The sequence below is a fragment of the Eptatretus burgeri genome, chromosome 9 (genome assembly GCF_056783735.1).
Source record: "Eptatretus burgeri isolate ZD-2024b chromosome 9, Ebu_testis_v1, whole genome shotgun sequence".
In the NCBI taxonomy this organism is placed as follows: domain Eukaryota; kingdom Metazoa; phylum Chordata; class Myxini; order Myxiniformes; family Myxinidae; genus Eptatretus; species Eptatretus burgeri.
In genome coordinates, this window is record NC_140969.1 from 74,258,590 (window position 1) to 74,283,900 (window position 25,311).

The following is a 25,311-nucleotide window of genomic DNA, read 5'->3' on the forward strand; positions in this document are numbered from 1 at the left end:
CCTCCGCTCTTTAATGATCTCCATATATAAATGATCTCCATTTCATGATCTCCTTAATCTCCATATGGTATATAAAGGTGTCAATGACATTAATGTGAGAAAATCTTTTCACCTTGGTGTTTAATGACACTGGGAATAATTAATGAATCGATGGGTTTGCAAAAGAAAGAAGAAAGGTTGAGCATGGTGGATAAAAACTACACATGCGTTAAGGAACACTAGTTTTGCCTGAGACCCATGTGTGACCTAATTTCTTAGCAGCCAGGTGAGTCCACCGGCAGGTGACCTTGAAGGGTTCAGCGATGATGCCATGTTAACAATTCTTTAACAGCGTTGGTGGCATTCATTGCCGGCAGAGGATTCCTAAACAAATAATCGTTTTGGTTTGAGGCATCTTGAGGGAGTTTGTCCTTGGTGTGAAAGCAAATGTGAAGCCATTTGGATTTTGCGTGAAATGCAAATTGTGTGTCATGTTTGTTTAAGTTTATCGACACATGTTTGCCTTGTACTCCTTCAGCTTTCATATTACACATATCTATTCTTCATGACCATCTCAACCTGATTAGATCATGGCTGTGATTGGCTGAATTATGGTGCCGTGGCAATCATCTTGGTAAATCGTCTTGTGTGCGCGATATTTCAAAAATTGTTCAAGATTTAGCTTTTATATTACACAGATCTATTCCTCATACCACCCAAAAGGTGGGGGATCAAGAGTTTTCTCCTTTCTCTTTTACATACTTCAGTTCCCCCCTTCCATATTTCTGGAAACATAATAAATACAGTAGGTGGCCCCTTAGACTTAAGCTGCAGGTGTAATGTGGTGGTTGGAAAATGAGGTGGGAGGTTGAAGGTGGAGTGGGTAATGCGAGTTGTGAGCAGTTTTTGAGGAGTTCCTTCAGGAATTTTTTTTGAAAAAATAAATGCCGATTTGATTATTCACCACAATACTGCATGGTTTTGAATTTAAAAAGTATAAAAGTAATTTTCCACATACTCATGTATTTGCAGACTATGTGGTATTTTTTTTCCTCAAGTGGTAATTACATCACGTTGGACTCGAGAAAGGGGATTCTGTGTCATTGAGATAAAAACAAGTCTGAAGACGACAATGGTTCACGAGCGGTATTTGATGAAGTAGATTGTTTCAGAAGTCAAGGATAAGACAATATGCCTGGTGTTGGCTTAATGGTTAGGGTGGTGGGCTTAGGATCCGAGTATCCTGAGTTCAAATCCCACTCGGCTGTTGAATTAATACCAGGTGGGGTTGACTCTGCCTGTCATCCTTCCGAGGTCGGCAAAATGAGTGCCAGCATGCTGGTATCCTGTGTCGGAGTGGCGACCCGTCCAGGATTGTGCCCAATAGCCAAGGAGACTGCTTCGGCAGCACCAACGCTCTGCACAGAGTATGGTCCCAGTGGATGGATGGATAAGACAATGTGATAATTTTTGACCAAGTTATAAAAATGATCAACATGATATGGTACGGGTGACAGGTTATTACAGGGGTCGGGAACGTGTGGCTCGCGAGCCAGGTATGGCTCTTTTGATGATTGCATCTGGCTCGCAGATAAAATTGGAGTTTGAAACTTGGAAAGCCCAATATTTCTCACAGAAGCTTTACCTATAGTTTGAATGGTGTCGTGCTTCATTCACGTGCAGGGCTGAACTTGGCAGAAGGAGAGAAGAAAAAACACCTCCGAATTGTCTGAAGCGGTTTTTGTTTCGTCCAGTCATGCGGCCGACGCGAGTAGTGATTTCGGTTCCTCCAATGACGTGCCGCCGCCGAGACGCGTCACGGAATTCATCTCGACCAATCACGCGCCACCGCTGAGGCGACTCGTGATTTCGGTTCCTCCAATGACGTGCTGCCGCCGAGACGCGTCACGGAATTCATCTCGACCAATCACGCGCCACCGCTGAGGCGACTCGTGATTTCGGTTCCTCCAATGACGTGCCGCCGCCGAGACGCGTCACGGAATTCATCTCGACCAATCACGCGCCACCGCTGAGGCGACAGCATCCCAGAGTCGGCCGGCCGCGCCGCACCTCTCGAGTATGTCAGCCCGTGCGCAGGCCAGCCAGACTCACTTGGGTCAACATCTCCCTCTCTCTCATTTGCTCAAAGCTAACCCTTCGACGAAGAAGATGGCGAAAAGAAAAAAGATGAGGAGTATCGTACATTTCAGGACGAATGGGCCGAAGAATTCGCCTTTGTGGAGAGAGCAGGTTCTGTGGTGTGTCTAATTTGCAATGACAAAATTGCATCGATGAAACGGTCGAATATAAAGCGGCACTTCGACACGCGCCATGCTACCTTTGCATCAAAATACCCTGTGGGAGACAGCAGAAAGAAAGCGTGCCAAGAGCTACTGAGCAGGGTGCAAGCCAGCCAGCAGCAACTCCGCGTATGGACCCGGCAAGGTGACGATAATTCCGCTCGCTTTGCTGGATCTTTAGCAATAGTGAGGAACGGAAAACCATTCACAGATGGCGAGTATGCAAAAACGTTCATGCTGGATGTCGCCAATGAACTTTTTTGATGATCTTCCGAAGAAAGACAAGATAATCAAACGGATACAAGACATGCCTCTGTCGGCAAGAACTGTTCATGATCGTACCATCATGATGGCAAACCAAGTGGAGGAAACGCAAGTGAAGGACATAAATACAGCGCCGTTCTTTTCCCTGGCTTTGGATGAGTTAACAGACGTAAGCCATTTGTCGCAGTTCAGTGTGATTGCAAGATATGCTGCTGGTGATACACTGCGCGAAGAAAGTCTTGCTGTTCTGCCAATAAAAGGGTCCACAAGAGGTGAGTATTTATTCAAGTCTTTCATGGAGTTCGCTCAAGAAAAAAATCTACGAATGGATAAACTTATCTCGGTGTGTACTGATGGTGCTCCGTGTATGGTGGGGAAAAACAAAGGATTTGTGGCACTTCTCCATGAACATGAAAATAGACCCATCCTAAGTTTCCATTGCATTCTACACCAGGAGGCACTTTGTGCTCAGATGTGTGATGGGCAGCTTGGCGAAGTGATGTCGCTGGTCATTCGTGTGATCAACTTTATTGTTGCCCGAGCCTTAAATGCTCGCCAGTTTAAAACACTGCTGGATGAAGTTGGAAATAACTATCACGGTCTGCTTTTGCACAGCAATGTGCGTTGGTTGTCAAGAGGGAAGGTGCTTAGCCGTTTTGCGGCTTGCCTGAACGAAATCCGGACTTTCCTTGAAATGAAAGGGATTCAGCATCCTGAGCTAGCCGAAACTGAGTGGCTCCTCAAGTTTTACTATCTCGTGGATATGACTGAACATCTGAACCAGCTCAACGTGAAAATGCAAGGCATTGGAAATACAGTGTTATCCCTTCAACAAGCCGTGTTTGCTTTTGAAAACAAGCTGGAGCTCTTTATCATGGATCTTGAAACAGGTCGTTTACTACATTTTGAAAAACTGAGACAATTTAAAGATGCATGCACAGCAAGTGAGCCTACTCAAAACTTTGATCTCCACCAGTTAGCTGGCTTCACATCCAGTCTCCTACAGTCATTCAAAGCACGCTTTGGAGAATTTCGTGAGCACACTCGTCTTTTTAAGTTCATCACCCATCCAAACGAGTGTTCACTGAACACAGCCGACCTGAGTTACATTCCTGGTGTCTCCGTCAGAGATTTTGAAGCAGAAGTGGCTGACCTGAAGGCCTCAGACATGTGGGTGAATAAGTTCAAGTCACTGAATGAAGATTTGGAAAGAATCGCACGACAGAAAGCAGAGTTGGCGAGCAAGCACATGTGGACAGAAATGAAAAAACTTCAACCCGAAGACGAGCTGATTATCAAAACTTGGAACGCGCTTCCTGTCACATAACTCACACTGCAGCGTGTGAGTATTGCTGTATTGACCTTGTTTGGATCTACGTATGCATGTGAGCAGTCATTCTCACATCTTAAAAACATCAAGTCCAACCTACGATCACGTCTAACGGATGAAAGCCTCAACGCTTGCATGAAGCTTAACCTCACCAAGTACCAACCAGACTACAAAGCCATCAGCAAATCCATGCAGCACCAGAAGTCCCATTAATGGTGAGTATTATAACAACATTATTTAAAAGAATAAATTCAGAGGCTTATTATACTCACATTTAGTTGAATTCAGTCTTAAAATATATTATATGGCTCTCACTGAAATAGATTTCCAAATATTTTGCTTTAATGGCTCTCTGAGTCAAAAACGTTCCCGACCCCTGGGTTATTAGCTGCAAAATGTCGAAAACCCAGTTTCGTTCAACAACTTTCAAAATTTGACCTTCGCATAACCTTTAAATGTCACAAAACAATGCTGTGGACATTAAAATAAGGAAACAGGATACGAGCTTTAGCTTATTAGAGTTAGTTCATCGAAGAAGGTCGAAAACCCGGTTCGATTCTCACAACTTTGAAAATTTGACCTTTGTGGCCTTTATAGGTCGAAGGTCAAGGATTATGACCTTTGGTGCAAAACTTCCTCTGGAACATTCCAGGAACAATATAACGTCATATAGGCTATATGGCATTTCGTACTCCTCGGATTATCCATACTTTGATGAAATCAGCGTAAAAACAAACTTGAAGGGGGCGCCACGGGCAAGGTGTTCGAGATAGAGCAAAATGGTTTCAAGACTTTAGGTGGGGAATGACCTCAAGATTATGCGTAAAAAAATATTCTCATTCTCGCTCTCAAAGTTTGGGCGGTTGTATGATTTTTATGTCAAAATTCGCGATTTTCTAAGTTTTTGACCTTGTGACCTTGACCTTGGGATGAAAATGAGAAATTGGACAATGACAAGTTTTAGATAATTCATTTTGCTATTCAAATACTGAAGAACCCATTCCACTCAGTCAATTCCCGAGGAGAAGATAGATTTTTTAATCCGACTACCCCCTAAAAATGGCTATTTTTGGGCGTGGCTCCGCCCACAATTAGTATAGCCACACCCACATCCAGGAAAGCAGAACTCAACATTGATATTGAACACATAACCAAGTTTCATCAAGATCGGATCAAAGTCCACGGAGTTATGCTCTGGACAGACAGACACACAGACAAGCCGGTAGGTGGACATGGGTAGTCGCCTACCCAATAGAACCTGACGCGATGGACCCGTTCGATGGGGAATGACCTGACGATGAAGCACAAGAAAATTCATGATTCCAGCTTCAAGGGTTAATGCTGCAGATTGTTTTTTCGTTAAAATACCCCCACATTTAGAGGTTTTTCAGCTGTTGCTAGGCAATGGAGGGGGCCATAGCAACGGTTCTTTCTCACACATAACTAGGACATACCATGAGCCTACCATACCAGTTTCTTGTATATCTGACTCGTAGTCTCTGAGATATAACGAACTTCGTTTTTTTAATTGTTATCGACCAGGGTTCATTCAAAGTCTATCTTCTCCGACAGTTTTCATAGGATCCGGCTGGAAATTTTTGACAATATGACTGAATGTACTGCCCACAGTCGCTCGCAGCCCGATTTTTGATTTTCGAAAAAATAAATTTTTTATGATTTTTCAAAAATTTCAAAGTCCTGTTGCTAGGCAACGGTGGTGTCCATAGCAATGGTTCTCATTTGCACACAACTAAGTCATGGTATGAACCTACCAACCAAGTTTCATCGAAATCGCCATTGTATTAATGGAGCACTGGACCGAACAGAGGGACAGACAAACATATCGACGGAAATACTGATAATAAGGGTAGAACAAATTTCAAAAAAAAAATTTTTTTTTCTTCGAGATCGACTACCCAACAGACGAGACAAGAGATAGACAGACTCACAGACATAACGAATATAGTGGTCACTCTGGCTGGCGCTTGTGAACCAATTAACTTTGATGAGGATTTATATTTCGACCATTTTTGTATAACCAAGGCTGACACTCATTGAAAGGACGTCGACCAAAGATAGGTCCAAGGTAATATACTGTATATCACTTGCATGCTCATAGGCTTGGGAGGGATTTGAACTTTTTGGAAAAATAATCACATATGCTTCATCAAACTATGTATAAAGGTCAAGGAGGAGCTTGTAGGGGTATCACATGCAGGACAAAGACATCACAGTACTTTTACATGAATTGCATGTAAAAGTACACACGTATGGGATTTGAATCTGGGTTCACTTGCATCATGAGCTATGAATTCCAAATGGAATGCAAACCCTTGTCTCACACCAGCAATTGCTGTAAGAGTTCTGAGCAATAGGAGGTACTTGCCACACATCCACCATGTTTAGACATCCGTTGCACCGTTTCTGAGGATTTAGGCAGCTGGAAAATAAGATTTTAATCTTAATTAAAATTAGATGTGATGTTAATTAGATAGGGATTAAGGCCAAGTTCCCCAGTATGTGATTGCCCCCTGTGACATATTCCTACGTTTTTGCATTTACAAGCCAACCAGGAAGAAGTATGTTTTTATAATAACCACAATAATAACAAATGAGCCAGGCATGCCGAGCCGGCAGAAGCCCCGCCTTCTCGGGTTTTGTGCGAACAAGCCACGCCCTGGAGGTGGAACGGTTGTACGGTGTGACGTCAGAGGGAGATGAGGAGTAACGCATGAGTGCGGAGTGAGGGACGCACGCGGTCGAGAGAGAACGTAGCTAGGAGATAGCCTGTAAAAACAGGGTTTTACAGCTGGCTTTCCTTCGACGCATCAAGAAGACTGCACGATTCTTATATTTGTGCTGAGGCGAATTGGCCCGCTTACTGAGAAGGACGTTGGCCATTGGCTCTTGTTTGGGTCGTGAGAGACAGATCCCAGAACCACAAGTATGTCAAACAGCGGGTCGGTGAGGACGATCGACGCACAAAGCAGCTGCACGACGGTCGGTGAGCCTTGGTGTTGAATACCGCTCACGAATTGCCTGACGAACGTTCGCGCTGCGAGAGAGCGGCTTGGCATCATTTTACACATGTCTTCACATGCAGGATGAAACGCCTTGATTCCAAGTTCCAAAAATACCATCTCTGGACAAGCTATGTGTCAGAATAAAGGAAGGATTTTCATTTATTTTGTTTCCCCTCATCTGTATTTAAGTCTGTGGATGGAGGTGCCTTGACTTTAGCATTTATTTACTTCATGTTATTATCATTACCTTTTGAATTACCCTTGCAAATATTTATATTGTCATGAAATTCCATGGTTATTTTAAGTTGATGTGTCCATGTATTTGTCGTGGAGTTCGAGTATACACCCCCGTGTGCAACTGAGTATACACCAACTGTGCCTGCGCCGCTCCGCCAGTGTCGCTCCCCACCACTCTTGGGTGCGTTATAATCTCCGAGGATCAACGTGTCCGCCTCCTAAGAAGAATCACTCAGCTATCCAGGCTGGTAGTTTTAACCGCCCATTATATATATATATATATATATATATATATATATATATATATATATATATATATATATATATATATATATATATATATACATATATATATATATACACACACACACGTCTTCTTCTTTCGGCTGCTCCCGTTCGGGGTCGCCACAGCGGATCATCCGTATGATGCGCATAGTGAATTGGCACATGTTTTACGCCGGATGCCCTTCCTGACGCAACCCTGGTAACCTCTTACAACACAGGGATATGGTACACCTATTTTAACCGGGGTATACACCGGCCCAGTACACTGATACTCATTTCGCCGACCTCGGAAGGATGATGGCTGAGTCAACCCCCTGGTGTATTAATTCAGTGGCCCAACGGGGCTTGAACTATATATATATATATATATATATATATATATATATATATATATATATATATATATATATATATATATATATATATATATATATATATATATATATATATATATATATATATATATATATATATATATATATATATAGTGGTCCAAAAAAGTCGAAAAAATAGAATGTTGCTCCACAAGCTTAAAATTATTCTAACATGATCGAATAACGCGCATAAATTTTTTTAGCTTGTTCGGAGGTGATTTAGAGGTCGCTCCATATGACGACTTTTAGTCTCATGACTTGAATAAATTAGGGTATGGTCAGGTACGATTACGGGTACTTCTGGATGTCCGAGGTGGAAATGGAGTGCATTTTCGAACTCTATGGGGTCGATTTACTCTAAGAAATGACTGCACCGACATTTAATTCACTACCATTTCGAAAATATGACCTAAAACAAGATTTATCATTACTGGAGTTGAGTAACTAATCCTACTCATTTCGATATTTTCTAATCTATAATTAATTTGTTGTCTGTCTAAACATTTCTTAGAGTAAATCGACCCCACTGAGTTCTAAAATGCAGTCCATTTTCACCGAGGAAGTTCAGAAGTGTGCGGATTCAAATCTCACCATACCCTAATTTAATATAACTAGTACGTGCCCGTAAAAAATAAATTAATTAATAAATGTTCAAACCGCGAGCAACAAACAACAACCATGCAGGCCGTTTCTTCGCTCTCGCGTGCCCGTATGTGCGTGGCCCGGAAGTTCGTATATTATTCGCAGTTATGATTATTCGCAATTTAGTTTTAATACCCAATTATTCAATTAGCGCCAACATATTTTACCTTTTCGCAATGTTGTGGTAAGGAAAAACAAAAAGAGAAGAGAAGAGAGCGAAAAAAATTACTTCCTGGTTCGGAGCATACCAGCACTCTGATGTTACCAAAATTTATGCACCGTCTAATATGAAAACTATCTTAACTTGGGGCATTGTGTTTATCTATAAATGCGCATAAGAAATCGAGAAATTATTAGAATACACGAAGTCATCATTATCCGGAAGTCCGTACGTTGTAACCCGTAATGGTGAACACGGCTGAGCTTCCCTTCCCCATCGGCCACGCCCACGCAACAACGTGTCTTGTCATTGGTTTGGTAAATAAATGGCCATAACTTGGGAAGCACTTATCCGATTAATATCAAACCTTGAAACGGCACATCCTCAGGTCCCCAGCAATATATCTGGCAAGTTTCAATTAGATTGGACCAGTAGTTGTCAAGAAACAGCGGACACACACACACACACACACACACACACACACACACACACATTGCTGGAATTATAGATAGATAATAACTAAATAAATAACTAACATATTTTTCGTGAATCATTGAATCTAAAACACTGAATGTTGGGCCGGCTAGAAATAAGTTCAGGCGGGAGTGGAGACAGCAATAGAGGCGGAGATGATAGTGGTATTTGGTAAATGAGACGAAATATTCTAATAGTTTGTAATTCCATTGATTGAAAAATTAGGGTATGGTCAGATACGATTACTTGTACTTCTGAACTTCCGAGGTGAAAAAGGACTGCATTTTCGAACTCAGTGGGGTCGATTTACTCTAAGAAATGTTTAGACAGACAACAAATTAATTATAGATGAGAAAATATCGAAATGAGTAGGATTAGTTACTCAACTCCAGTAATGATAAATGTTGTTTTAGGTCATATTTTCGAAATGGTAGTGAATTCAATGTTGGTGCAGTCATTTCTTAGAGTAAATCGACCCCATAGAGTTTGAAAATGCACTCCATTTCCACCTCGGACATCCAGAAGTACCCCTAATCGTACCTGACCATACCCTGATTTAACCAACTCATGAAACTAAAAGTCATCATCTGGAGCAACCTCTAAATCACCTCTGATCAACTTAAAAAATTTTTATGCGCGTTAGTGAATCATAGTGGAATAATTTAAGGCTTGTGGAGGCAACATCTGAATTTTTATTATTTTTTTGCTGTTTTTGGAACACCCTAATATATACATACACATAAGAAGGATAATGTGGAATTTTTCCCAATAATAATTGGTGTAATATAGGGGGGGATGCTTTCCAACACTTGGTTTTCATCGTAGACCACACCACTCAACAAGCGTAGGAATCAAAAATTATGTATGAAACACACAAAACATACGAACAAAAAAACAACAAATTAACCATTTTAAAACTCAAACAATTATTCTTACCATATATTTTAACTATTTTATAATGATAATTCAGTGGTCGTATGCCTTGAAAATCTTGAATCTTCTCTGTCAGGCTGCCTGCATCAGTTATTTGCCCTCTAAATTATCCTTCCCACTTGGCCACGTGGTTTTCCCCATGGACCCAGGCTCCAGCCTTTGTGCCAGCACATGCAATCCCGCACTCGTGCTGCTACCCCCTGTGGTGTCCACACGAGACCTCCCGTGGTTTCCACTCCAATTTCAGATATCACGCCCACTTCCACCGTCCTGCAACACAGGCTGCATTACTCATGTCACATCATGCCATCTACTCGGCCCTCGTTGGTGTTCTTTAAAATAGTTTGAACATTCATCGGCGGCAAACCAAGATAGTGAGTGATATTGTCTGGTCATTCACCATTCTTATTTCGTTTCACTCTGCCTAATTTGACATCCAGGGTTCCACGACTGTGTTGCCGCTTACATGCAGGTTTACCCCTTTTGTTACCATTTCCTTTACCACTCATTGTTCAACGATTACCATGGTAAAGTACACAAAGACAAAAATACAGTACTGTACAGTAGGTGGCAGCATTAATTCCAACAATGCACAGCATGAGAGTCTAAGAGGTATGCAGTGCATTGGTGAGGGGTGTGGGGTGGAAAATCTGGTAACTGGTCTTCCGTCCAATGGACGTTAGTGTGAGGAATTGTTGGATGTGCAATGAAAATGTTCCGAAGTAATTTATGGACTTGTATGCGCAACACCGGATAGCGGGGAGACTTACACTGGGGACCCTCTGTATGTATATACATACAGAAGTTAAGCTGGAACAGAGCACATCAATCGGTTGTAGATTATTGAACAGCCTTCAGATATGGAGGATAGCTATGATATGAACATGGATACATGTTGAATAAGTAGTCATGAACAGACTCAGCAGCAAAATGACAAGGCTCCTGGTGCAGATGGCATTCCCCTTGAAATTTTCAAACATGGCTGCATTGACCTTGCTCATTGACTTAGGCCGAAGTCACATTTGCCACGGCGGCCGTGGGGTCTCCAAAATCTATGGCCACCAGCAATTATAGGGCGGCTGCAGTATTTCCACGGTCACACAATGTAGCAGTCACATATGTTTTTATTTTTCGGGGAGCCGCATGGCGTATTTAGAAATTGTGGAGACCGAAAACGTGGGGTTGCCATACGGTTTTTGATTTGATGTCGCACGGTGACCTTAAAGGGGCCCTGCGGCGGCCATAGAATTTTCAAGGCAGACGCAAGGTTCCCGCAAGGTGCCCCCAAGGCGACCACAGGGGGGCCCTAAGGCGACTGCAGGGGGCCCTAAGGTGAACATGCGGCCAGACGGACGGTAACGAGTGGGTTCATTTTTTTTTTTTTTTTTACCAGTTTTTTTTTTTCGGCTTGTCGAATTGCTACGTAGAAATGAAAAAAAAGTTATAACGCCGCGTTATAATTCCACGGCGACCTTATGACCTGTAAAATATAGCCAAACGGCGTAGGGCCACCCTGAGGCCACTGCAGAAATTCTGCGGCCGCCGCACTTTTCTGTCAATTCAGAGGGCATACGGCCGCCATATTCTCACCGTAGAGCAAATGTGACTTAGGCCTTACCAGGCTCTTTAAAAACATTTGGAAATGAGAAAAACAGAAAAACGGAGTTGTAAACCCTCGCCAGGATTTGGTTTGCATGGTTTGTGTCGTTTTGTGTGGTGTTTGTGTACTGGTGTGTTAAGTAATTAATAAGAGACATAAATATAACTGCCACTTTATAACTGCTGGCAGTGATAACTGGCTACGAAGACGTCCCACTTTGATTAGACACCTGACCCTGACCCGTGACGTTTTTTGGAAAAAAAAATTGCCTCGATCTGTTCAGCCACTTCAGAGAAGATGATTTTTGAAGGTGTTTTTTTAAAAAAAACAATATGGCTGCTAAATCATGTGACTGATGACATCATCCCAAAAAAATTATTGGACCATTTTATCCCGAGATGCCCCTCAAAATTTTTGCAATTATGACCTCATGATGAAGGCACCTATGATGTCATTAAAAAATCAGACTTATTCCCCACGAGGAGTACTTGCCGTATGCGAAGTTTCAATATTTTCCTTCGTGTGGTTTCAGAGATAGAGGTTCAAAGTTTTTCTGTTTTTCCAACATTGCTGCCACACCACGTGACCTATGACGTCAAAATTATCAATGTAACATTCTGCATGAGTAGTCGCTCCGATGGTGAAAATTTCATCTCAATCCGACACGTGGTTGCAGAGAAAAACACGAAAGTTCTGTGCGGACAAACAGACAGACAAACAAACAAACAAACCGACCCAAATGCAATGCTCTCTCTTCCAGCGAGAGTAACTCGAAGTTATGCCCCAAAAGTTCAAGGATACAAAAACATAATCCATCTGTATAAATGAAAGGGAGACCGTTCATGTTGTGACAATGACCGTGGAATCTTATTGCTTGCAATTGCTGGAAAGATATTTGCTCGGATTATACTTAACCTGCTTACTTACCGCATTGCTCGCTCCATAACACCAGCAAGTCAATGTGGAGTGCTGAGCATGGTACTTTTTATATGATGTTCGCTGCTCGCCAAATACAAGAGAAATGCTGTGAACAGCATCTTGATCTCCTCATAGTGATTTTAGATCACACCAAGGCCTTCAACTCCTTTCGCAGTGAAGGTCTTTGAAAACCCCGCATCGAGTTCTTTGCCCCAATTCTTTAATTCATATTATGCGATCTCTCCATGAAGATTGGATATTAAAGATCCCACGGTGTCCTTCACAAAGAGTAGGTGAGCTATTGCCGACAACATGACTAAATTCTAAATTTCTACCCTAACCTTAGTCGAACGTCAGGTCTGGCCAGCCGGTTCGTGAAAGATTTGGGCCAAAACTTTTCGCTGCCATCCCATAATTTCATGGGAATAATTGTGGCTATTAAATAATAATAATAATAATAATAATAATAATAATAATAATAAGTAAGAAGATACTGGATATTCTGTAGAAGTTGAACCACAAAGTTGAACTTTGTCAACCATGTTCAAAGCTAGATGATGGAATGAGATTATTTTGAATCTCTGGAATGAGATTATAGAATGAGAATATGGGATGATGGAATTTGGTCGAGACGCATTTTGTTTGATATAAAATGCATGAAGCTATTGATAAGTTGTAATTAATCTTAACAATAATGCACAGTATTTTCTGTTTTGATGTTGTCTTTTTCTGTCTGAATCCAAAGAAAGAAAGCAGTTTCCAACTTCTATATTCTCTTCTGATAAATTCCTCCTTTTCCTAATCGTTTATGTAGCACACAAATCCTAATGCATCAAATGTCATCATTCCCATGGAGGTTTTGATGAGTTCTGTAGAGTGTTTGAATAATAATAATACACTGATTTATTGACTCTGCAACTCTGCAATATTCTTAGCAAGAACTGAACTGTTCGCTAAGTCAAAGCAGGTATCGATTAGAGGGAATTAATTAATCTCATGTTTGAAGGGAATTTCAACTCGAGATAAAGTGAAGAAGGAATGATTTATTATCAAGTTATCTCATTCTGTCAAGACGTGTCAAACTTCTGGTGACACTCCTGATCAGATTTCTCCAAACATCCCGATCCTGCACTGCTTTCTGAAGAGACAGCTTGGATGCAGCCTTTATCCCATCCATCCAGCACATACGAGGCTGGTTGACTTCTCCAGATTTTTGTTCTGCATGCATGTTTACTTAGGCAATGGGAAAACATTCTTTCATTTCCTAGGAATGTTTCATGTCCCACCAATTTGAGCATTGCATTGAGATTAAGTTTTGTAACGTTCCACACTTTGTAAATTATCATTTCCAAAACGTGTTCAATGAAATGATGTGTGGTGACTCTTCTTACAATTACAAGTAACATACCATTCAGGCTACAAGCATATTATAAAAAAGACTTGGAGGTTCTGGAAAATTGTGCCTTCAACTTCGAAGGCGAAGGAAAGCAAGTATTTTCCAACGAACCGACTGAATCATCACTGTTTTGGAAGCGGGCTCATTAAAACTCACTGTAAAAAGCATTGCAGCTCACAAAGGCTGTTATTCAGCTACACTTTCCTCACTTGTAACAAACTTTATTCATTTGAACTTTTAAAATGTGTGCATTTTACACAACAACGGCAACAACAGAAAAATATTCTTCCTTTCATAAATGTTTATGTTGATGTAGTTTGTTAGCAGCATTACTCAGCTCATTAAAGCTTTGAAAAGAAGGTGCTTCACTTAGTTTCGTAATTTTATATAGATGTACTCACATTTTAATAGTCCGTAATGAAAAGACATACTCACGTTACATTTAAACGTAATTAAGACGTATTACTCACACTTCATTAATATGTAATTAATAGATGTACTCACATTGCATTAGTATAAATAATAGACATGCTGTACCCACTTTGCAATGATACATATTTGATGGACGTTCTCACATTCCAATAGTTTATAAATATATGTACTCACGGACCATTATAACCTTGTACGTGCCATATTATAATTTTCAAGATTGTCATGATTATTATCATTATCATTATCACTTTAAATATTGTCATTATTATTATCTTTAACATTATCATTATTATTGTCATTATCATTATTGCAATCATGAGCAGGGACCATGGAAATTTGACATAATATATAATACGATTTCAAGCCCTTAACTCTCCCCTCCCCCCTCACAAACCCCAAGTTCTCAACTTCTGCCTCCCAATCCCAAGTCCACATCCTCCCAACCTGAAGACATCAATCCTCTCCCTACTCCAAGATTTCAAACCCCCTCCCCACCTGTTACGGTCGCCTGTCCTACTCTCAATCCCATGAGTTATGCAGAAAAGATATGTGACCATGAGCAGGTCATGGCCCGTCAGAGTCGCCTGTCCAACTCACAATCTCTCGAGATATGCAGAAAAGGTATGTGACAATAAACTACTCAAAACCAATTATCTTCTTCGTAATGCATACAGTGGCCTGCAAAAGTATTCACCCCCCCACCCCGCCAGAGTTTTCACATTTTGATGCCACCAGAACTATTTCATGATGCTTTCAAATCACACAATATATAGTCTTCATAAATTACTCCAAAGTGATGAAGATGCAGATGCAAAAGATGCAAAAAATGCAGATAAAATGAGAATGAGTCAGATTAACAAAGAAAATCAGATGATTCTCAGTTTCATAATTATTCAAACCCTTTGCCTTATTGACCCTAAATCACTTCAGAAGCAAATTATTGGTTTGAAAGGTTACAAATTAAATGTAATTGGTTTCACATGGATGTAATTAGTGCTTTAACTTAAAAATTAAACTCCCCCACTTATCGAAGGAGTTTTAAGGTGTAACTCACTTGATCAACCAACAAGGCAAATATGAAGACCAAGGAGCTTTCCAAAGAAGATAGACATAAAGTGGTGGAGAAGCACTGATCAGGAAAGGGTTATAAGAAGATTTAAAATTTACTCATTATTCCTCTAAGTGCGGTGAAATACATCATTATGAAGTGGAAGACTCTGCCCAGATCATACTACCCAGGCTCTATCCAAACTCGCCGATCCAAACTCGCCTATCCAAACTCGCCTATCCAAACTCAGCAACCAGTCAAGCAGGAAACTGGTTCGGGATGTCACTGTAAATCCAACAATGTCTTTGAACGATCTGCAAGGCTCTATGTCTGAGATGGGAGTCAGTGTTCATCAATAAACAATATACTGTTCCCTTCACAAAGCTGGCTTCTATGGATGGGTTCCAAGAAAGAAGCCATTACTGAAAAATAAGCATCTAAAAGCTTGTATATAGTTTGTGAAAATGCATCTTGATGATACTGCAGGCACGTGGAAATGTTCTGTGGTCAGATGAGAGAAAAATGTAACTTTTTGGTCTAAATTCCAAGCGTTATGTCTGGCGCAAGATTAACACTGCACATTACCCAGACAACACCATCCCTACTGCCAAGCATGCTAGTGTCAGCATCATGATAAGGGGTTGCTTTTCATCATCAGGGACTGGCAAGCTTGTCATGACAGAAGGGACAATGGATGGTGCAAAGTACAGGAAAATCCTTGATGAAAACCTGCTTGAGCCAGCCATGAATCAAACTGGGTATGAGATTCACATTTCAGGAGGACAATGATCCGGAGCATAAAGATAAAGCCACACTGAAGTGGCTGAATAAGAAGAGAATGAATGTTCTTGAGTGGCCCAGTCAAATTTATGACTGGAACCCAATTGAACATTTGTGGCGAGAGTTGAAGATGAGAGTCCATTGACGATCCCCATCAATCTTGGCAGAACGATAGAGCAACTTTCACGTAAAAAATGGGCAAAGATTTCACCATCTCATTGTGTAAACCTGGTAGAGACCTTCCAAAAAAAGACTTAGCAGCCATTGCTGCAAAAGGTGCTTCCACCAAGTACTGACCGAAGTGGCTGAGTACTTGTTCAACCAGTGAATTTTTTTTGTACATGCTTTTTTCATGTATTTCTGACATGTAACCTCCTTCAACTATAACAATGTTTAGTTTGATCTCTTCAGTTATGAATCAAAAAGTTCTTTTGAAAAAATAGTTTCTACATAATTTATCTAAATGTGGCATTATTGGAAGGGGGTGAATACTTTTGCAGGCCACTGTATATACACATCGTTTAAAGTAAATAATGACCTTGAACAAATTTCTAATGACATGGGTTTAATCTCTGCTTGAGAGAATGCCACACAATTATTTGGTTAACATCATAAAAAGTTAACAGATCTCTACCTCGATCACCAATGCAGATCTTCACAAGGGCTGTGACACCCATCATCTCAAATAATTTTAACCGTTGCTTTGGTAGTTTTACAATGAAGGGAAAATGTATAGGAAGTGCAAGGCGATTGTGAATATGACTGCTCTGAAATGTCTTTGGCTTCCTATTGGAGTAATCACCAACAACGCGTCCATCGTATATAAATTGTGTGTGGAATCAGGCAAACTGTCCAACCAATGAGTGCAGCTGAATGTTACAGAGATGACAGATAGACGCACCCATAGACGAACAAGTGTTTTATTATAAAGATTATCATTATAATTACCATTATCGTTATTATCATTATCATTGTGTACCATTATCATTTCAATAGGTTATAATTAATAGACATACTCACATTCTGTTCAGATAGGCAGACAAACAGACCCAAAATGCAATACTCTCTCCTCAGGTAAGGGTAATAATTCCATCAGGCTATACACATAATTTTGTTTGCGGTAGGGGGGAGGAGTTATATATGCAAATAATATAACAAAAATATTTGAAATAAAATTTTTTTGATTTTTGTTTTTTACCCAAAAAAATTTATTCTGTTTGTTGGGGGGGGGAGGATTAGTTGTCAGCAGCATCTTCTGCACAGACACCTCCTCCATAATATTGGGATCGTTACGTAAAAGTTTGTCAAACACTGCACTCCCCCTTGTGAGCTTATCTACAAACTGGGTTAAAAATCAATCCTGGACTAAAACTAGGAAACCCTCATCTGCTCTGCCCTTTCCCTGTTCCTCTACCCAATCGATCCCTGGCGAATTTAAATCCTCCATAATCAATACTCTTCCCTTACTACATGCCCTTTCTGAATTCTTCACGAACCCTTCTTTCCTGCTCTTTCCTCACATCAGGAGCCCTATAAAAGCATCCTTCAAGTATCTTACCGTTCCTACAATACTTAATCTCTATCCACACTGAACACTGTATTCATTCCCTCCTCAATGTCATCCTTTTCTCTTGACACATTGTCTTTTACCCAGATTGCTGCACCCCCTCCTTTTTTCACTTTCCTATCGCAACTATACATCATGTTGCCTTCTAAACCTGTCCTCTAATTTACTCTCCTCATTAAACAATGTCTCGCTTACTGCAACTATATCATATTAATCGCTATTTACTTTGGCTTCAAGCTTTTCCATCTTATTATTTAAAATCCTGGCGGTGGTATCGGATATTTTTTTTTTAACCTTCCCTTCCTGTAATTATTTTTTTCTGCCTGGCCTTAAAGAAATAATGTCATTAATTGCATTTCCTTCCTTTAAAGCCTCTTCCAACCTCCTGAAGCCCAAAAATAATCCTCAATTCCCCCATTGTGAGCTTTGCTACCCCCTTTCTGTTTTGCCAGTCACCAGAATTCTAGAAACACCCTCTTTACCCCCAAAATGATTCCCCCACCACTTTCTAAACATAAAACCTTACTGCATGAAATATTCTTCCAACCATAGGTTTACATCTATCACTCTACTCAGAAATTAAAGTCTTTCCTAATCTCGGAAGAATACCAGAAAATATTACCTCCTTTGCTTTTAGCCAGCCACCCATGATCCTGTATTTATTTTTTCAAATCCTCCGAGTAAGCATTCCCAATATCATTTGCTCCGATGTGCACCACAACCAACCTCTTTCTGCTATGATGTGATATTATGTTTTGACGTTTTTAAAAAAAAAAAAAATTCCCTAATTCCTGCGACTTCAAAACAACAAACAACTCTATGCCTGAGATCCTTCCTGCCAAATGAAAAGTCAAAATATTTAATAGTTTCATCACAAACAAAAACCGTCTCCTTGACCTCGTTCCTAGTAGTCGGGTCAATTTATGACAAACAACAACCAAACCCACAACAAATTGCAACAAAAGGTTTCTCAGTGGTTTTCATTCCTACTGGATATACTAATCAACAGAAAAAAAGTCTACCAAAATCTGACATCCAGAGATGGGTTAAAACAGTCATTTTCAAGATGGCCGCCACCGGGCTTTGAAATAACTAAAACAGCTATAACTTCTTCAATAATTGTGATAAAAACATAATTGTTGGTTCTGGTCCATAGTTTTAATGGATCAGCAATCCACTGCTGTCAATAAAATTTAGATCTGATCAGTATTTAACATGAAATCCAAGATGGCGGCAAAAAATGAAAGGCGTAAAATCAACTTCTGGGAGCTATCCTTCCATTTCAAGCAGACTGTATCAGGCTGGCAGGGGATGATGCACATCCTTCACCAAGGACAGACACATCCTGGCACATCCTCCATTCTGTATTTGCCAATGATTGATATGTATCCAGGTGACAAGGCTTGCATTCTGTCCACTTTGAACTTCCTGTCAAATATGGCCATCAGACACCATGTCCTGGTGACAAGGCTTGCATTCTGTCCACTTTGAACTTCCTGTCCAACATGGCCATTAGACACCATGTCCCTCCTGTAATCACGTTTCATCAACCACTGTACTGGAAAAGCTGCCGAGATAATCAGTGCTGCACCAGAGAATAGCCATTTGAAGGGGATCGTGCTTAGGCTGGGTACATTTCACACATTCATGAATCTGCTTGGAGCAATAGGCATGTTGATGGTGGGAACAGAACTCAAAAACATCCTGCAACTGGTGTACGGTGAAAATGCTGTAGTTCATATAATGTGCGGAAAATCTGTTCATTGGGCATTCCGAGGCCATCTACTGGTGAGCAAGTTATTATCGAATTATTGTGGCATCTGTAGTGGAGGAAAATACTGAGTTCATGCTCCAAGTAGAAGAAATTGAGAAAATGTATTCGTCCTTGCTAACGGGTGACATCTCTCTTGAAAGTCTTGAAGAATCCGCTGCAATTGTGAAGATCACTGATGAACTTGAAAAAAAGAAATCTGAACTTGCTGCACAATCCAAAACGAGTAAGCTGTGGCTGGGTTATCAGAAAATGCTCCATACTGCTCTGGCAATGATCAAGGCAGATCGCACTGGGTCTTGGACGGATCACTTGCAAGCTGTTGCTGATGCCTTGCCAATATTTGCAGCAGCTGGACACTACAACTACCAGAAGTCTGCTTATGCCTACGTACAAGAAATGAGTGAACTGGAGAGCAAACACCCAGATGTATGAGAAGTTTCAAAATGGCTTCCATGTGATCCGGCGAACAAACCAGTTTTGGGCAGGCCTCAGCTGTGATCTAGTCATCGAACAAACACTCATGAGATCACTAAAGAGCACCGGTGGCTTGACTCATGGCAGTAAGATGACAGAGGAACACCTAGCATTGTGGACAATGTCAGCCACCATAACATCTGAGGTCAACGTCGCCATGCAGGACTTCAATGATCTCACATACGCAACAAGCGAACAGCATAAAGAAGCAACTGGTGCAAAAATCGAAAGACATGCATTCGACCTCTCGAAGATAAGCACAAAGCTGAATGCATTTTCACCTTTCTCCTCTGGTCCTACATTGAGAAATATCAAAAATGGTATCGTGGCAAGCGAAGACATCAACGTGCATGAATATGAAGCTGTTGGGAACAAAATCATCGAGAGAATGATTGGACAACCTGTGTTTTTCTTCTCCATCAATAGGACAGAGAAAGCAAAGACCCTGGGAAATTCTAATGCTCTCCAGGTTGCTCCTCACAGAACCATCGACTCCAGTGTGCTATTCCAGCGATTCCTGGTGGTATCCCAGATAGGTGATTTGTCACTTGAGGACGTGATGAGTTTTGAGCTCAGTCCATACCCTCCATCCCTCTTTGAGGACAACAAGATATTGAGGAAGGCTGACAAATCTCAACTCGCTCAAGCCGTCAATGACCACTGTACCAAGGCACTGGCATGTGAAGGAGTACCTGACACCACACCTTCAGCACACCATAAGACTGAAAGCTATGTTCTTGATGGTGGATCCTTGCTGCACAAACTCAAGTGGAAGAAGGGAGATACATATGGCAAAATAGCCACAGCATATGTGGACTTCACAACAAACCACGAAGGGACAGCAACTGTTGTCTTTGATGGCTATGGTGCAGGCCCTTCGATAAAGGATAACACTCAGCAGAGACGGAGACAAGCCAACAGCTATCAGACTGTGAACTTCACTGGAGAAACTGAATTTGACGGAAAGACAGATTAATTCCTATCTGTCAGCAGCAACAAGCAACAGCTGATCACCTTAATAGGTGATCAGCTAAATAAAGTGGGCTGCACAGTTATTCATCAGAAGGGGACGCTGATGTGGACATTGCCAAGCCAGCCGTAAACAGCACAATTCTGCATTCCACCACACTAATCGGAGAGGACACAGATTTGTTGATGCTTTTGCTCCATTACTGTATACCAGATGGAAAACCACTATATTTCAGATCAGACAACCAGTCAAGAAGCAATCTGAAAGTATATGACATCAATCGGATGAAGCATCTTCTTGGGAATAAGTTGTGCACTCAACTATTATTCCTGCATGCCTTCACAGGATGTGATTCAACATCTCGTGTGTATGGCATTGGGAAAAAATCAGTCTTTCAGAAACTCGTGGAAGATGATCAAGGCCTCCAGTTGTGTGCAGATACATTCACTTTGAGAGGCGTCAGCCACGCTGAAATAAAGAAAATTGGCAGCCAAGCGATGGCCGTTATATTTGGTGGGGAGAGCACAAGTTCTCGGGCAGACATGCGTTACAAGATATTCACAAAGAAGGTCACTGCTGCTAAGTCTTTCGTTACACCTGAACGTCTTCCCCCAACGGAATCTGCCACCAAGTTTCATTGTCTCCGAGTGTACTACCAGGTCATGGTGTGGATGGGGATGGAGGGTGACCTCGATCCTCTGGACTGGGGCTGGGGACTTGAAGACAATCGATTTGTACCTATCATGACTGCCATGAATGCTGCACCAGACACTCTTCTGAAGATGATACACTGCAACTGCTCCACAGCTTGTGACACACCCCGTTGCAGCTGCAGAAAGAATGGGCTTCCATGTACGTCTGCATGTGGATCATGCCAAGTGACATTTTGTGACAATCCACTAAATCAAGCCTCTGAGGAACTAGAGGACAGTGATGAGGACTGAAATTGTAACCTAAACTGCCATTATGTAATGTTCACAAATAAATGTTTCAGTGGCACCAGGTGTTCAGTGATTTTGGTTCAGATGGGAAATTTATTGATTTTTGCACTCTTGAATTTTGCCACTATCTTGGATTTCAGGTTAAATACTGATCAGATCTAAATTTTATTGACACCAGTGGATTGCTGATCCATTAAAACCATGGACCAGAACCAACAATTGTGTTTTTATCTCAATTATTGAAGAAGTTAGAGCTGTTTTAGTTATTTCAAAGCCCGGTGGTGGCCATCTTGAAAATGACTGTTTTAACCCATTTCGGGATGTCAGATTTTGGTAGACTTTTTCTATTGATCAGTATATCCAGTAGGAATGAAAATCACTGAAAAACCTTTTGTTGCAATTTGTTGTGGGTCAGGTGGTATTTTGACCTGACTATACCTCTCAGACTCAATTCACCCTCGCCCCTGAGTGCACCTTTACCAGTCACCACTGCCTGCACCATCTTGCACCACTGCCAGTCTCGTCACCGCTGCCTGCATCATCACTACCTTGCTTTGTGTGGAAAAGGAAGAGGTTGATGCATATAAAGGATAAAACGTCCAAGAAATGCGAGCCATTTTCTGGATACGAATTGTGTCTCTGTGGTGGAAAACTAAAATGCCTCCAATATCCCTCTTTGCCTCGTCAAATCCCTTACTTGTCCAATTATTGGGGAATCACGAGGACTGCAAATCCTCCAGGGTTGGAGGGAAGTGCATTCTGCCCCATTAGATTATTTCTGTCAAGGGGGGAAATGCACTGAACAGGATGACGCAGAATGAGTTTCGCCAATACACTGGAGCAATTTGAACAGCACACACATTCCCTTTTGTTTCTTCGGACCTTTGTTTGTTTGTTTGTTTGTTTATATTTTTATTTATTTATTTATTTATTTCGTTCGTTCGTTCCTTTTGTATTTGCAGTGGATTTACCTTTGGAGGTTGGAGAATAAGATGTGAGGTTATTTTGAATCTCCAAAAACACAGCCATTGGCATCACTATCAACCTACATCAAGCTGGTTATTTTACTTTGGTGGTTAATAACAATTGCAGAATGATTTATGTCTTCTTCTCCTTTAATGGCCTCAATTATTCTGACCTTGTGTGGTCGGCCTGGGGAGCGCTTCCAGTCCAAGTCTTTCTGGAAATGACTGGCCAAGCCTGATGTTCGACTGAAGGTGGAAGGGATATGTCATTGATTTGGGGAAGTGGTGATAACTCACCTGCTTTTTGCAAAAAGAAACCGTGGGATCTTTTAACGTCCAGCAACGCCCCCAGTGCTAGCAGACGGTCCTCCACCTTAAAGTCGATCCGTTTGGATGGTTCACACATTGATGGATCGCCTTGCACGTGAAACACCAGGCTTGTACTTGATAGCTGCAACGAGATTCAAACCCAGACTTGATAGCACATGGGCAAATGTGTACACATTGAGGCTAACCTGCCAGCCTATTCGATATTATGGATAGCAATTTTGAAATTGTATTTTGCATTCCATTTTAAGAGTTATTTTAAAGAAAAGATATAAATCCTATAATTTTCCTGCATGTTTGTCGAGTTTAAAAGCTTCATTTAAGCCTGGCTGGACATTCTGCTTTCTGCAACAAGCATCCACTTGAAAAAGAAGAAAAGAGGGCTAATAATGGGTCTTCAGTCAGGACACATTTTTGGTTCAGCCTGCAATCTGTGGGGGCGGTGTAAGTGTGGAGGGTTAGGATTGCTGGCGATGAATGAAACAGAATTGGTTTGCTCATTGAGGTTACCTTAAAAATTCCTTGATTGGAGGTCATTTGCATGTTATACACACACTGTGAAGAAAAGTGTAGATGAGATGGAGAAAAAAAATGGGAAAAGGAATGTAGTGGAAAAAGGGGTGATCGAAGGGTTGGTGAGGAGGACAAAGAAAAGGGAGAGAAGGATGGAAGGCCAGGGGGGTTCTAAAGGGTTATTATGGGAAAAAGTATTGAGGAGTCATATATTCCACAATTATAATGTGCATAGTATACACATGGCCTCTAAATGGCTGGGAGGATAGCCGAGAGCTGTGCACCCTCTCTTATAAACTGTCCAGCCTGGGTTCAAATATTGGCCTAGCTATAAACTGCTATCCTGGTGTTTCACATGCAGGGTTTAGCATCGAAGCCTGGTGTTGGCTTAGTGGTTAGGGTGGCTGGCTTGGGATCTTAGGGTCCTGAGTTTGAGCCCCTTTTTCGTTGAATTAACACCAGGTGGGTTTGACTCAGCCTGTCGTCCATCCGAGGTCGGCGAATTGAGTACCAGTGCACTGTTAATAGGGGCATTGCATCAGCGGCACAGCCATTCCCTCAGCCAATGATGCTACTTGCAGCCTTGTGCTGCATACAAAGGAGAAGGAGGAGACGAAGCATCAAACTGTGTGCCGTCCATTATTAAAAAAGTCATACTAAAGGATTCATCTGCCAGGACAGGGGAAGTTGGTGGACGTTAAAGATCTCACGGCGATTTGCACAACGGGTGGGCGCATTATCACCGGCATCCTGAACAAATATCAAATTCCTGGCACAGTCAAACGTCTGGCCTTGCGATCCGGTTCCAAAAAAGACTTGGGCCAAAATTGTTCACCTGGGCTGACATCACAATATCAGAATATTTGGAACCATTAAAGAAGAAGAATATGCATCATGGCCCATTATCACATCGACCCACAAGTGTCAAACAAAAATTCAAAACTTCCGAATCGTGTCCCAGTTTTTAATTGCTGCAAATAGTCATGAAATGCCTCGAGCGTCGATTTTATAACCGAGACAAATTGAGTTGAATCTTGCAAATGAACAATATTCAAATTTAATTCATAAAGAATAACCTGATATCTTATGACTCTCAGCAAAAAAAGTCAATGCATGATAAACATATGGCATTGTAAAAGCTCAAAGGAACAAGCAATCTTGGACTTTGATTCTGATCTTTTTCAAAACCTAAAAGAAGAGGTTAAAAAATAGTTCATATGTGCTGGAGACAAGCAAGGCCAGGAGGAAATATGATATCTGTGTTCAGAACATTAAAAAAAAATCATCTTTAAAAGAAACTGCTCGACAGTAACGGCGTCTGGGTAGAGCACCAAATTGCTCGTGAAAAGTTGGAAACTTGATGGTTCAGCCGAATATGGATGAAGAACACTTTAGACTGGCAAATCATGCACAATGACTATCCTCTGAGCTGTCCAGCCTGAGTTCGAATCTAGACAGAGCTTTAAACTGCCATCCAGGTGTTTTTTTTTTTTTTAAGCAGGGCGATTCATCAACGTATGTGCCATCCCTCATATGGAGGTTAAACTGGGCATCCCATCTACAAGGAGGTTCGTTGGTGGATCTAAAAGATTCCACAGTGTCATT

The 25,311-nt window shown here is 41.3% G+C and overlaps 1 protein-coding gene across 5 annotated transcripts in view; it reads left to right on the forward strand.

The window, feature by feature from the left end:
* Positions 1 to 25,311, forward strand: part of LOC147020366 (ephrin type-A receptor 5-like) — a 285,255-nt gene that overhangs the window by 93,076 nt on the left and 166,868 nt on the right. The window lies entirely within an intron of this gene.